Genomic DNA, 13,818 nt, shown 5'->3' on the forward strand with positions numbered 1-13,818 from the left:
CAGTTTGTAAAAAGAAATCAACAATATAATTAAGCCTTAAGACACTATGAGCCCTCTGTGTGCTAACGGTTTCTTTGGTGACAAGTTGCATATCTTACGTTTTTTTGTTTCGCTTATGGATACATTACGATTATCAAAACTCATTTGCGATACCCGTCGTCTAGTCCGTTGGAAAGGTCTCATTGTCACCTCATCGTCACCAATCCCTGTGTAGCATTGCACTTCACGGCTCGTTCAGACAGAACATTTACACCTTCCAGGTACTTTTTCCTGTCAGCAGAACCTCATGAGAGCAAAGATAGACTAGCAGAGAGAAGAAGCATATGTGTGGATAGGTGTTTGTCCGCCTTTGCCGCAACTATTCGAGGTTGACCGCAGGTCCGCTTGGCCATTGGAGAAGCATTGGCTTCCAATAGCGCCGGGTTAGGTTGCCAATAGAGTCAATATCTATTGAATATTTACACTGATAGTCGTTTCCTCGTCGGTACTGGCTTGTGGCGAATATAGAAGCGGGTGGATGATGTCGTTTTGGCTGGGTCGGGCGCGCTCGTTGAAAGGCACAGCTGGTGTGCAGGCATTAGCTGAAGGTTCCTGTCGCTGGAAGGTTCTACTGTCGTTCGTCAAATCGAAAAGTTCCTGGTGCGCGTCGGCGACTGCGCGGTGCGACCAAACTATAACGGTTACGAGTTATAAAGGAGCCGACTGTCCATAGCCAGTAGATGGACAGGGAGATCCCAGATGAGGCGGTCAAGCAGCGAACAGCGACGAACGTCTCTGAGTAAAGTGGGTAGCGTGTAATGGTTTCGTTTGACTTGGCCATTGCTTTTGTCGGCAGCGACGAAAACGACTTTCCGATAGTTGGCGGAGTCGCATCTATCGCCTTTTCCGTCTCTCTATCGCTTTCTGGGCAGTTGTGGGTGAAAGCTGGCAAATCCGCAAAGCTACCGATATCTTGTTGCTAGTGCAACGCATTCATAATGATATAGAACCGGAAAGAATACCTAGGTTAGGTTTGGGCACAGGGCGGTTAATCGAGAACGAAATGGTGTGGCTTATTGATAAGTGACGGTGCTTTGCTTTTAGCACTTCATATTATATGTATCCTAGGCAACGCGTCGTGCTCTGATTTCCTAACAATATATTCCTCATTACTAGAGGTTATTGATCATAAGAGTTTCTGGTTGTAGCATATGAATACAGGAAATCTACAGTACCGTTTCATGACATAGGTAGATCAAATTCGGTAGTGTAGCCTATCAGAACTCCTAACTTTGTGAAGCTTTGCTTCGATGAGCGGTTCCTACTGGAAGAGAGACCGCGGGACAACTGGGAACAATCTCGCACAGGGCGCCTTTAAACTTCACGGGCACTCTAGAATCTTCGCGACGATTCGTCCCATTGGCACAGTAGTTCAACCATTATAATAGGTAAGCTGTTTGTGTATTCGATTTATGTTTTCGCCTTGATTAGTTAATATTCCCTTAGCAGACCTACTGCTCATCTAAACCATCGCGTGCCAACAATATTCGAATGTTTATTCCTATATTTTAAAGCAACTGTCATAAACAATATACTAACTTCATGATTGCTAGCTTCATGCCATAAATAGAGATCAATTCAGATAAGGCTCAGCCGTAGTGTCGTTATTAATATTATTATTTCTAGCTATGCAGCGAAGTTCAACCAAAATCAATCATAAGTCTTGCACACACAAATTGCAATAGTTCTCACTAGCGATGGCTACATGTCTCCAAACATGTGATGGGCGATGAACTTTGAAACTCCTCTATTTAACACCACATGTTATCATAATGCGTAAAAGACGTGCGTCTTTTATCTTAAGACCGTATCATGAATCACGCCGCTACAGCGAGTTGCCCTAAAATGAACACTTCATGTATAACGTAAGTGAACGTCCATGAGTGCGGTACCCCTCGGATAAAGTGAGGTATCTATTCTATATTTACGCTGTAGGTAGGGGCAGCAGGCCAGACTAACCCGCCTCCCTGTGGTGGCCCATGGTACTACGATGCAGACCCGGTAGCCGCTCTGTGGAGGCGCAGGGAAAGGACGACATGGCAAGTCCCTTATCGAGACATTTCGCCGGTGGCAGTACGAATGGTCGAAATCGGGTGGAGTGTACCTACGCTTGCCGAATGCCGATGAGTTGAACAGAGCTATAAAACAGTGTATCGGGCGCGAATTTGCCTGCTTTAGCCAGTCACGAGCTCGCAGACATAACGCACTGTGGAACCCACGTTAAATTGCTTCTGCAATTGCGCTTGGATTCTACAATCCTGCTTCTAAAGTTCGCATTGGTGATGCCTTGAATTGTCTTATAATGGAGCCAAAATTTAGGTCAATTATGTTATCGATGAAAACTTCGCATAGTTTTGTCCCAGTAGAAGTGTTTCAAGTTGCTGGTACATCATATCGATCCGTTGAACTTTCGAAACCTTTTTGCAAAATCTAGTGTACCAGGTCAACAACAAAACAATTCTGGAATATCCGTAGCATCTGGTAACGCTTAAAGAACAAACTACGAATGAGGACATCGACTTATTTAAAGGATCCGTTAGTCAAAAGGATTCAACCAGTTAGGATCATTCTGACTATCTAGTTATTGAAACAAAAACAGCTGGAGAACGCGTACGCTCCTTTTGTAAAAGGTGTCTGACAAGCACACCCATTGAATTACGTAAGATAAATGATACATTTGAAGGTTTTTTTTTCGGGCTTGTTGCATTAGATATACCGGTAATTAACTATTAACCGTTTACTGCTATTAGACGTTTTCGTAGCAGCTTTTCTGTGGGATAAGATCAACTCACAATCACATTACGGAAAGCGCTTAAGAAAACGCTACCGATACGACAGTCGCGATACGCTTCAGCTATGTACTGCTGTTCCCAAAAAACGTATGACCTTGCCTTACTTTTAAGCACACATGTCAGTATAATTATGAATTCGCCATTTAGTCTTTTCCTGGTTTATTCTTTAACTTAAGTAGTATACTTTTTTTTTCCTCTAAAATTAATTCGTGACAACTTATCTATTGATGAAATCACAAGATAATATTTGAATAGCGTAAGCGTCCATAAATAAAGTTTAAAGCCCGAAGATAATATAATTTCACAACGTGTTCTGGCCAGTCAAAAACATTAATAATAAAATTTATAATTGCAGTCTCGTCGAACCCGAACGTCGAAATTTATCTGTATACCTGCAACTTTATAATAGTTATGATAATATTCCATAATTAATTATATCCTATCCTATCCTATTTGAGGCTATCCACCACAAACGATAGATAACCGACAAACGTTTCGCATAGATGTAAACGCATAAGATGACAGTGTTTTTGACTCGTAAAGTGATCGTTCCAATTGTATGGCTTGTCCACAATTATTTAACAATTTAACATTAAACGTAGTTGTTAATGGCTATCAAGGTGGTTTGATAAATTTAAACATTTTGGCGCCTTTCACACGTCCGACAGCGTCACGGTATGACAGATAAAAACGCGGAACTCATTAATAGATTCGTGCCAGTGCGTCGAACGTATATGATAACGTTATGAAAACCTTATGATATGCACACAGATATATATATTTCTCATAGTATTTCAACTATGACGGGGCAAAAAAAGGGTCATAAATTTTACTAGTATTTTTGTTCATTAAAGAAAATAATTTATCTGTGTGTGTGTGTGTGTGTGTGTGTGTGTGTGTGTGTGTGTGTGTGTGTGTGTTTATTAATGTGAAAATCATTGGCACTATTTATGTCAACGGTTTTTCGAATCATTCAGTTTTATCTTTGGTGAGCGAATAACGTGAAAATTACATTGGGTCAATTGTAGCCCAGCGGCCGAATCAATACTGAACAGTCTCCATTGATGTACGTGTTTCGTCAAATTATAATAATAATAATAATAACTAGTAGAGTAATAACGGTAGTAGCCATACGTTGCGAGCTCCTACAGAATCGAATATGTTAGCGTGTGATTTTTTTTGCATGATCTACACTTTGCATTATGGAAATTGATCCATAATTTCTTCCTGTACAAACTAATTTTAGCATCTATTAGATGTGTGTCGACTATAAATTTGACAATTAAGCTCTTGGTCGATTAAGCTTAATTACTTTGATGTTACGAGGAAATGGAACGACCACGAAATCAGCCCTTTGCGTTAGTCCATTTTTGCTGGTCGTGAAAAATCGCTGGGATTAACTCACGATTTTAGCAAAAGCAGAAATTCAAAGTTCGTCATAGTGAATTGAAACTCAATAACACCGTTAGGAAATAATAGTCGCGATGATTAACCTATCTTTGTTGATCGATTACACATCTCGCTAATGTAATGTAACGCCTTTCAACTTTATCGGAGACATCGCGTACGTGGTCACGTAACATAAATATATGTTAAATGTGCGTTACTCCCGAGAATTAAAGTTGATAAAAGAGATAGTTAGCTAAGCGTAACATTGCGCCTCATTGCAAATGATACCTCATCTTTTTCCCTTTTCGGCCTGAGCCTTTCTGAGGGTGATCTTCTCAAGAGACGGCGTCTTTTTTCCTGCCGTCAACTCTTAGCGCCAATTTCTGCCAAGTATGTTGGCATAATGATGTGCCGGCGGCGTGAGTGAGCTACGAGCATTATTCCGTGTCCCATTACGATCCGTTTATTCACTCGCAATGATATCGTCGTGGGTTTGAGAATATTGCACATGGGCTTCGGGAAAATCTTTTTACCTCAGATACATAGGTGAATGAGCTCTCTGAAGCATCTGAAATTGGACTGGCAAAAGCCATTGAGTGGTGGCGCTACTATTCAAATTTATCGCTGAAGAAACTAGATGAATTAAGAGCACTAGTAATGCTAGTAGGCATACGTGGTTCCTAATGTATGTCAAATATGCAAAGTAAGGCTCTTCATCTAGTTTACATCATTATAATTTTTGTATAGTATTATTATTATTATTATTATGTAACCTTTGTCTAACGGTGACACTAGAATGAGCTTCATTACAAAGCGCGCATTGGTGGATTTTTAAATTTTCGCGCTAGTGGCTTTCAGGATCTGTGACAGAACGCATGTGGGTGTATTGAACTCATTGCAAGCAAAGATACATAAATAAATAGTAGTAAATGTTTTTATTATTTATGGCTCTTATTTTTATTACTATTATAAACAATAATCGAGTAGAAAGTAAAGTTCTGTTAGAAAGATGCGTAGTATAATGAAAAACAGTTTCAAAACAGTGAATCGTCTAATTCCTCTGCAAATCCTCACCGCTTAACACGAATCTATGATATGAAATCAACGATTCCAAAGTTGTACCAGTCAACTTTTATAGCATCTGAATAATAATAATAATACGCTGAATTTGTTAGGAATAATTTAAACTTGATCATTAACTTTGACTTAGAGTTCGACGATCTATGTTTCCTTCTATTTGTGAAGCGTCTAATATCGAACACTAAATTGTATAGAACTTGTTTTAATTGAGAATAATCGTCTGGTATCTTTAGTTTACCTAGCGTCTGGTTTTTAATAAAAAGCATTTCTAGGTTGACCATCAAGTTCTTGTGTAGCTACGAATATGTTACATTGCAAGAAATATGTTGATCTAACATTCAATATAGTAAACAATTTAACTTGATTTCATCAGGTTAGCTGCATAAACATTACAATTTTTTGATTAATTGGAGATCCTATGCGAGTTCACAGAATCGTCGATTGGCGCTTTACGGAACGAGAAACGATTATGGAGCCAGAGCATCAAAACGAAGTATGTATTTTTTACTTTTTTTTATTTTAAAATAACATAAAAAGAGAAATACCTTTTATTAGTTCATTAGACTTTTTTCCAATTTCGCTATGTGAGAATGATCAGTTAACATAGCGGTCAAGCAGCTACGTCATATATCTTTCGAATTGTTTTTTCCAAATCCTATTATCCTTGATTTCATATGAAGATATCTAGTAAAAAGTTAGCGGTCGTTCCTTTCCAGGTATCTCCAGTGTTTAAATCCAGGAACCCGAATAGTCAAGCTTAAGGAAAAACGCGAGTTATATGCTCTTCAGTATCGGTGGAGTTTTTTTCCATGCTATTCCTCTATGTGAAATGCCGGATTCGCTTTTCTTTTTGACGACCCCTCTCTCGAATTTCGCGTTTTTTCCATTATTTTCAGGGTAGCGATGCATCTTCGCATTCTTCTACTCAAGGCTCTCCGTTGAAAAATTCGGCAATATATCTAATGCATAACTTATGGTTTCTCGAAATGTTTATGCCTTTCGTGTTCCCGCATTCTCCTCGTATAACTATTATTACTCCGACACAATAAACCTTGAGTTAAGTTTATACATACATTGCACATATTGAAGAGAAAGTTGCCCTGTTTTTTTTTGCTTATAATTCCTTCAATTTATTCTAAGCTCTGAACAAGTGAGCATATCTTAGTCGAAGTAGTGCAGCTCGTTTCTTACAGGCATCATCCATCTTTCGGGTAGCTGATGTATTTCGCGAAGAAAATCGCTTCGTCGTTAAAGGCGGATAATTAGTCTACCGGTTTGCAGACTTCGGCCTTTGTCCTGAAATGTTTGCCTTCTGGGTATGCCACATTGATCGAAACAAATGCTATTCAGATAGAGCAATGTCCTGACAGTGCGCTGAATGGCGCAGAGTTCTTCTGTGGGGTCTGTTAATGCTTATTGGGTCATCAAGAAGGTATGCGATGTAGCATTATCATCCAACAATATCACTTGATCAGTCCAAGGCCTTTTTCTTGTTCATTTCGTGGCTTGGACGGATGAGTTGGCTTTCGTAAAGGTCTCCTGTAACTCTTTTTCGAGGTTTGTGTAACTCGGAATGCAGAGATGACCGCTTGACCAAGATTATTTCCTCATGATGTAGAACTGGAAAGTCCAAACTTCCCCAGTTTGAGTTTAGGGCTATTGTAAGTGGTAAACCTTTTATCGCCGGTAGTGATCTTGCCCAAACATGATTCTTCTTTCTGTCGTATAAGCAACGAAAGCCATATTGTCGGATGGTTTTGTGTCGTTTGCGCATTCGCTACGCGTTTTCCCGGCGTTCATGATGCCTACTTTCTTTCCTTTTCAATCCTTCCTGGTGCATGCAAATGATTGATCATAGCCATCTGAAATAAGCCCTATTTAAATTCAACTCAATACTATCAGCCTGGAAACTTTCAGAATAATTCTTCGAACTGTCTCGCTTAGTCTATATACGGTTAGCTGATTAGACGCTATTCGTCGACCTCAACAAGAATTTCCATTTCAACCCAATGTCTAGCTATTACGTGCAGAGCATATATTAATGCACGTCTTTGCGTCAGAGGTTATACTGCCTATGGCGGGCAACGACGTTCAGTTCAATAGCCCCTTGTTATTACGCTTAGTAACCCTTTCCAAGGTCATGTTTTTTCGCTTTTCAGTTTGTGGTTCAATGTAAGTCTTTCTTTTTGCCTCTTTTTGGGCGGTGTTGAGGGCCATTTAAATACGCGCAGTACAAAGTGATTTCAGCTCCTGTATAAATTCAAAGTGTATAAACGACCTTCAAACGTCCTGGATTTAGTTCACTAAAGAACGTCAATTTTTCGCAGAGTCCCAAGAGATAATGGGCTTCGAATGCACTCGCACAACAGTGTCCCTTCAATTTTGGACTTTCCAAGTAACTTCAATATTATTTCCATTTTATACCATTGTTTATTTTCGGGCCACATAAGAGATTAATTTTAGCTTCTGTTATCGACAAACACTCACGTTAAGAAACCAGCCGATTCACGAAAGATATCGTGGCTGGGACAATGCGTCAAAAAGGAGTAATACAAATATAATTTATATATATATATTATATTTGTATTTATATATATATATATATATATATATATTATATATTTGTATACAACCTTTATTAGTATGGCATAAGTAGACTATTCATCTCACACGGGCTATGAAGTAAACAAACGGCTCAAAATTTTTCCGTGTCAATCATATCCTGTAATGTAAAGTCCAAAAGAATTTTATTCCACTGTCGAAGAAGATATTGAGTAACACTCCGGAGAAATCCTACTCGATTTGAGGCTTTCATTGCCCCCTAGAAGTACAAACAATTCCACGCATGCTCTAGAGATTCAGTACTATTTACCTGCTTTTGTTTGTTAAGTGAAAATTATAGTTTGCTTCAGGTTGTTTCGACAAACAATTAAAGGTAATTTATCGTGTGGTGCAGCCCTGGTGCCCTTGTGTAAATCAATCAGAGGTAATAAAGTGCATGGCATACATCAATTCGTATTTTACCAGATTGTTTTTTGGGGGTTCTGGTGTTTGTTCAATCAGCCAAGAACCTGTTTACCCTGTGGTGCGTTTTTGAACTTCTTATGATTATGCAATAGCCGCTGGCGTTATGCGCGCTTCCGAGTTTAGAATAGCATAGGCAACGTTAAATCAATTTTCATTAACTTTGTAAACGATGGTTCACTTTTACCCGCGATTTATAAATCAGGTCTTTGTCCTCCACGTTGTTCTAGGCTAGCTTTACCTCTACATGAAGATCTAGCAATCCTTTTTTAGCTGCGGTAAAAATTACTTGTTAGGATAAAATTAAATGAATGACAATAATTACTTGAGGTGTGTCGGTCAGGAGTTACCCTATTTTCGCTGAAGACAGCTTATTCGTTAAAGAAAAAAAAATGAATGTGGTAATACGTACACGCTTCAATGTTTGCTACACAACAGCTCCATGTTTGTAATAGCTTACTCGTAAGAACTTCTCGTAACTTCCATCGCTACGATATGAACGCAACAATACAACTATAAACTACGCAATATGGCTGGGGTTCGTTCAGCTTTGAAGCGTTGCATATAACAATTCTCGAACGTTTACAACTTCCGCATGTTGAAAACAACAAAAAAATATTTTGTTTATTGTTGTTTTTGTCATCTCTTACTAATGCAATAGGATTTTGCCACCTTAAATGTAATTTATCTACTCATTATAACATTTTTGTTAGCACGCTCGGTCTTACGGTCTCCATAAAGTTAAGGTCTATTCCATTGCACGACTTTTCTGTCGTTTCTAGGAATAAAGTTTAGTTCTGTTGACGATTTCGTCACAGTTCCTTCTTCACGATGTGCAGGCATAAAGACCTACTCGAACTTGGTCCTGCTAGCTCATCTTCTACAATCTACTAAAATTAATTAGGATTAAATTCGTTTTTTCAAAGGCAAGACCCTTTTCGCTAGTGGAAATACCGCGGTCGCAAAGTGTTGCTTTTCTTCAATGGATTATTGTCTAACATTGTTCCTCTATGATCTAGTGATCATCCTTAGCGTATATACGTGTATCCACTGAAAATATCCTCAATGATGCTGTGGGAGCCTTTGCATTCTAGGTCAATGCAGATCATTCGTGCCCGATACCTCATGCATTGTTCAAATTATGACCGGATGTTTAATATTAGGGATTGATTAAAGCCGAATAATAAAAATTGTCCAAATGCCAGGTTACTGAGTAAAAGATGATCTTTATCAAGCGTTCCACAAATTCATCAGGCTATAGAATGGTGTCATGACTCATAAGGAATATGAACACAGTAAATGGCAATGGTAAAAAGACCTTTATTAGCCCATAGATACTAGATATGCCCACGAGACTGTTAGCGATCAGTATAATAATCCCAGTTCGTCGATCAAGCCCATTATTTAAAAGAGATCAGCTGATTTTCCCCAAAAATCGTTGTAATTTTAGTTCTGTTCTTGTTCTGATATGCTTACGAGGTATCGAGCTTTTTGCTGCTGGTAACATATATATAGATCTAAATTAATTCTATGTTTGACGAAAAATCATACACAGCTTTGATTTGCGTCTCCTTCTTCTGGGTCCATCCGTTCCTAGGATCCTTCGTTTGTCAATCTAGTGTGCTATCTTTTACGTATACTGCCGTGAGCTTGTGCGCGCTGAGCGAACTGTTAAACAAGCGATCTAGTTCAGAATTGAAATGATGTGTTAATTTTCCTCTATCCCTATGTGCGTTTTAGGTAGTCAGTGGTCCTAAAACGACAAGCTGCGACGGGCGACTGTTCACAATTCGAGACTTAATTACAAAGATCAATCGGACGGTGCATTTTATTGCTTAACAAGATTGAGTAACGCTGAGCCATCTCGAATTGTATTTTACCGAGGTAAATGAGGTAATAGATAAAAAGAAGGTTCAAAACGAAGTAGCAAATGGCATTGAAAACAAATCGTATGCTTCAAAAGGTAATTAATTAACTACTAGCTAAAAACAGTGAACGGAACTTTGCGGGAACGGTTCAAAACGAAAATCCTACATACGCGGTAACACATAGTGTAGCAGCATAAGAAGCAAGTGGTTCATTACTGTAATTGCTGTTGCTGTGAACGCTATGAACATTAATCTCGCACAAACAACATAGCTGTCGCTACCCCTATCTTGTCTTGTATGCTGTGTCTACTTGTCATGTACCGAAACTACTAGAAGATGGCAGTGTCATCACGCTCGGTTTCAACATGTTTTTCCTCTCACTGTTGCCTATTCGACCATCTCTCCGCTGATCATGTAGAAAGGCAGTGAGTTGTGTCCCCCGTCCCGGATCGGTAACCCATAGATCGGACCTCTTGACGGCCCGCGCTCCAGCTGCTAGCGGCAAAATCCCCTTTTGCCATTGCGATATACCGTTCATCTCTGCCGAGCACCCATTTCCAGTGTTCTGCGGAACAGTTTCGCCATTGCGCTCCTACGAGGGAAGTATTCATCTTGACGAATCGGTCGCGCACTTTCAACTTCTGCTTGCTTAGCTCGGCTAAGCAGTGATGCCATGGGAAAGGTCAACGAACAGGAGCAACTGACAGATCCATCGCGTAATGAAATCAAATCGCATGCTTACACGGATACCCTCCTCTACGGTTATCCATACAGACAGGCAGGCAGACAGACAGAAGCGGCCCATACGATCGCGCATAGAGAAGATACAAGCCCCACTAGTGGAACGAAGGGGAGAATCGGGGTCATGAGGATCGATTTTCCAACCCAGCGAAATTCTACTCAGGTCGTTGGCCTATGTCGATCCTAGTGGCGAAACGATTCTGTGGGGAATGAACATCGCTCCAAAGAAATTACTGGCTAGCTAGCTAGCCAGCCGTCAGCTTTACGAAACGTTTAACCATTGCGAACTATTCATGTCATTAGGCTCCATTGCGACCGCAGAGATTTGCTGCTGGCAATGCGTCGCCTGTCATCGTGAATGGTACGCTTAAAGTGACGCCAAGGGTGTACAAGCGTACACGTAACTAAACTGGTATGAAATCAATAGATTATCGATATTTCATCATAATTCTATGTGAAACAAATGTAGCTCTAAAGCAATATTTGTGTTGGCACTTTGCTTTTTAAGTGGAGCAAGCATATTTACGTAGCATAAGCAAGCATAAGACGTATCTCATTCTCAGCTGTTTGGTTATGTTTACTATCGTAGCCTGAACTGCGAGGAAGTTGATGCTCGTTAATGTAACTTGCCGGTTACGACAACAAAGCATTGTCTCATGTCCGGGTTTGGTATGGATTAGGTGAAGAACACAATTAAAACTTTTATTTTACTCGTAAATAATTGATACCTTGTGGTTACATGACTCTATCAAGTGTATGTTTCATTTTTCTTTAACTTACAACAAATTGATGCCTCAAGGCTTAACCTAGAGGCTGCTAAACAGCGCGGACCAAATTTGCAGCTCTGATTGGCTTTTGTTTCAAATATCTGCGGTTTATTCGATTTCTTTTGTATGTGTCTCAGAGATGATTGCCAAATGATGAGATCACAGCATTTTATTAGGTTTATCAGCTTACTGATCTCGCTATTTTAGATACTAGTCAACACATAGGTGATACAGATATTATCATGTGTGGAAAACTAGTGTCTGGTTTAGTAAAATAATAAAGATAATGGCTATCAGCTAAGATTTTCTTCTTTTCTAATATACTCAATGGTATAAAAATAAATATATTTCACTTACCTCTAGGCAAACTTGGCCACTTGACCTATTCGCCTGCTGAACGCCTTTCAGCGAATTTCTTTCCAAGTTCTTAACTGGACAACATTCACAAACACCTAAACATTTTCTCTCTCGAAGAACATCTTCTTGTGCCAATCGAACAACGGAAAAGCCCCCACCAACCCGGTGATCAAAAAGTGCTTCTCTTTGTTCTGCCCCATATGTTTTTTCCCTATCTGGCGAGTTTTTCCCCTTAACGGTCCCCCATCCTTATAACAGCTCATGCGCTTTCTCGACAACCATCTCGAGGGAAGAAGGCTTTTTTGCCATCGATGTGTTTCCTTTTCCTACGTAGTCTCACCCCTGTCGTCCTCCGTTCCCAGCGAGGGCAAAGCTGTACTTGCAAAGATCTCCTTTTGATGACGGCCTTTGTAGGGGACGCCAGAAAGATTGGGGCCCGAAAAGAAGACCTCCACTCCGCTCTACCGCCCGCAGGCAGTGCGGTATGTCGGCCGGCGAAGGCTATAGTTTGGCTACAGCCACCACTTCAGCGGGCATTTCGCTTGCACCTATATGCTGTGTTCCTGGGTATTTTCTACATCCTGATGCTACATCCCTCTGGCTCGTTCACCTCGAAGTGACCGGCCGGCGTTTCTGATGTTCGCCGATCGCCCAGCGAGGCTGACGACGAACCAAGTAACCGCGTTTTGCCTTCGCCTCTTAAGGCCCACCCGATAAAGAGGCACTCGTGTGTACGTAACACAGTGGTACTCGGGCTTCTGTGCATTTGGCCTATTAGTTCGATTACATTGTTATCTCGATCGAAGCTGCTGGACACGTAGGTTGAGTAAGTAGCTGAAATGTAATACGAATTGTAGGAGAGCTATGGAAAAGTCAGGATGTTGCTTGGTTTTTTATTATGTCCATTGTAAACTAAATGGCCGTAGCCTCATATTCGATTCCTTATCCAAAAAAAATTAGCACATTAAATTGAAAAACACACTTAAAAGCAACAATTATTTATCTTTGCCTTTTAGATGCTCTTTAATATACCCTTAGTTAGAAGTACGTATATATTAAGCAGTCGTCTGTATAGCTACTAATGGATTTATAAAATACGCACCCTGATCAGCTATCTTATTCGATTTGCTGTTTTTTAATTTCCTCAGTGTGCTGATAATGGATTTATTTATAACATGTGTTGTGTTTTCTCAAGAGCGGATGATTTTGTTTTCTAAGCTAAGTTTGTACATTAAACGCAATACTTACAAGCTTAAATACCAACAAATTACTGAAATATGCTTTTTGCCATCTACAGCTCCACGGCGGGTTCAAGAATCAACGGCATTTGCATTTGTGATTTACTCTTGATACACGTTTAGTGGAAATAGTAGCCCTATAGCCATGAAGCTAACAGTAGATCAAATAATAATCATTTTATCCATACTTAATTTCTATTCTTTAATGGAAATTTTCGAAATTGTTCAATTTATGCTTTGCGCTATGTTCTAATTCTCCCGTAGCTTTCGATTGGACTAGAGTTTGCATTAGAAGTTCGTCAAAGGACCTAATCAATCAATATGGGGTTCTATGAATCAGCGAGTCGAGGTTTTTTCTATTCTCAACAGTTATTATTTAATTTAACATTGCACTTGATGTAAATACTCTAAGAGCTAATTATTTCTGGAACTTTTTAGTGTTTATTTCACATATTACGCGCCATCTACATGTGCAGACATATCAAAAAAAAAAAAATTTTTTTTACACATTTTTTATGCTATA

General features: G+C 39.6%; 1 long non-coding RNA gene across 1 annotated transcript; it reads left to right on the top strand.

Annotated features, from left to right (window-relative positions):
- The first annotated feature begins 5,151 nt into the window (after nt 1–5,151).
- LOC147755411 (uncharacterized) lies at nt 5,152–6,933 on the top strand. The gene is made up of 3 exons (XR_015329156.1): nt 5,152–5,335; nt 5,733–5,793; nt 6,017–6,933. It is a non-coding gene; the product is annotated as an uncharacterized LOC147755411 (long non-coding RNA).
- Nucleotides 6,934–13,818: the final 6,885 nt, after the last annotated feature.

This window comes from Varroa destructor, unplaced genomic scaffold (genome assembly GCF_002443255.2).
Source record: "Varroa destructor unplaced genomic scaffold, Vdes_3.0 BEIS01000005.1, whole genome shotgun sequence".
Classification (NCBI taxonomy): domain Eukaryota; kingdom Metazoa; phylum Arthropoda; class Arachnida; order Mesostigmata; family Varroidae; genus Varroa; species Varroa destructor.